Raw genomic sequence first — 2,248 nt, forward strand, 5'->3', positions numbered from 1 at the left:
TTTTTTTTTTTAAAGATTTTATTTATTTATTTGAGAGAGAGAGAATGAGAGACAGAGAGCATGAGAGGGAGGAGGGTCAGAGGGAGAAGCAGACTCCCTGCCGAGCAGGGAGCCCGATGCGGGACTCGATCCCGGGACTCCAGGATCACGACCTGAGCCGAAGGCAGTCGCTTAACCAACTGAGCCACCCAGGCGCCCCTCCCTCCTTTCTTTTTGAACAGTTCCATGAAATTTTATTATTGCTCCCAAAGTCTTGCAAATCTCTCTAGGAATAATGACACTCCACACCCCAACCCTCCCAGTTTTATTGGGAAATAATGGACATATATCACTGTATAAGTTTAAGGAATATAGCATGATGACCTGATTTCCATATATTGTGACATGATTACCACAGTAGGTTCAACTAACATCTATCTTTTCCTATAGATACAATTAATAAAGAAAAGAAAAAAAAGGAAAAATAAAAATTTCTCCTCGTGGTGACAGTTCTTAGAATGAACTCCCTTAACAACTTTTGTGTATACTATAAAGCTGTATTAACTATAGCTACCGTGTTGTCCATTCCATCCCTAGGACTTATTTATCTTATAACTGGAAATTTGTACCTTTTGGTTACCTTCCTGCATATTGTCCTCCTCCCATCCTCTGCCACTGGTAACAAGTCTGATCTCTTTTTCTATCATTTGGTTTGTTTTTGTTTTTAGATTCCACATAAAAGTGAGATCATACAGTATTTGTCTTTGTCTGACTTAATGTCACTTAGCCTAATTCCTTCAAGTTCCATCCATGTTGCTGCAAGCGGTATGATTTCCTAGTTTTTCATGGATGAATAATATTCCCTTATATATATACCACAATATCTTTATTCATTTATCCATCAAGGGACACTTAGGTTGTTTCCATGTTTTGGCTATTGTAAATAATGCTGCTATGAACATGGGGATGCAGATATCTTTTCAAGTCAGTGTTTTCATTTCCTTTGGATATATTCCCAGAGATGGAATTGCTGGCTCATGTGGTAGTTCTATTTATTTTTCCTAGGATCCCTCATACTCTTTTCCATAGTGGCTGTACCAATTTGCAATCCTACCGACAGTGCAAGGGTTCCCTTTTCATATCCATGCCAGCATTTGTTATCTTTTCTCTTTTTATGATGGGCATTCTTTTCTTTAAAAAAAATTTTTGTTTATTTATTTGTCAGAGAGAGAGAGAGAGTGCACATGCACAAGCAGGGAGGGGGCAGGCAGAGGGAGAAGCAATCTCCCCACCAAGCAAGGAGCCTGATGCGGGACTTGATCCCAGTACCCTGGGATCATAACCTGAGCCTAAGGCAGACGCTTAACCAACTGAGCCACCCAGGCCTGTGATGGCCATTCTTCTTTTTTTTTTAAAGACACATTTATTCAGCGTCATGATCAGACTATTACATTTAGCAATCAACAGCATGGGTGCAAAAAAAAAAAAATCTACATTAAAACCCTTTGTTGGAATGCTTTCCACTTTCCACGGAACAGAAACTAAAATAACCTGTTATACAATTAGTCACAAATACAGTCCTCGAGTTTTTTGCCCATACACATGAGTATTGTCTAAACGTCTTCTTTGTAGCAGCTAGGCCCTGCCACCACTGTGCTTGGCCGAGTTCATAAATCTGTTGTAACCTGTAGCTTCCCTGTCACTTCTCTGGCTCTCCTCTCCTGCTAAGCTTTGTTTCCTGGCAGTAATTAAAACCTTCTGCTGCCACCATAGCTACTGCTGCTGCTGGAACCACCACAGCCACCTTGGTTTCGTGGTTTGGCAAAGTATTGGCCTCCACCACCATAGGGGCCAGAGCTTCTGCCTCCAAAATTTCCTCCTTTCATGGGTCCAGAATTTGAGGATTGATTGTTGTAATTGCCAAAATCATTATAGCTTCTGCCACCCCCAAAGTTGCTTCCATCATTACCAAATCCGTTATAGCCATCCCCACGGCCACCATATCCACCACCACCTCGACTGCCACCAAAGCCACCTCGACCACTGAAGTTCCGTCCACGACCAAAGTTGTCATTCCCACCAAAACCACCTCCACGACCACCACCAAAGTTTCCAGAACCACTTCGACCTCTTTGGCTGGATGAAGCACTAGCCATCTCTTGCTTAGATAGGGCTTTCCTTACTTCACAGTTGTGGCCATTCACAGTATGGTATTTTTGAATGACAATCTTGTCTACAGAGTCATCAAATGTTACAAAAGCAAAACCTC

At 41.8% G+C, this 2,248-nt stretch overlaps 1 pseudogene; it reads right to left on the bottom strand.

Moving 5' to 3' along the window:
- Nucleotides 1–1,632: 1,632 nt before the first annotated feature.
- LOC145718899 (heterogeneous nuclear ribonucleoprotein A1 pseudogene) lies at nt 1,633–2,243 on the bottom strand (annotated as a pseudogene).
- Between the last annotated feature and the right edge of the window lie 5 nt (nt 2,244–2,248).

The sequence above is a fragment of the Leptonychotes weddellii genome, unplaced genomic scaffold, assembly GCF_054177405.1.
Source record: "Leptonychotes weddellii isolate Sample4059 unplaced genomic scaffold, ASM5417740v2 HiC_scaffold_24770, whole genome shotgun sequence".
NCBI classification, from domain to species: Eukaryota; Metazoa; Chordata; class Mammalia; order Carnivora; family Phocidae; genus Leptonychotes; species Leptonychotes weddellii.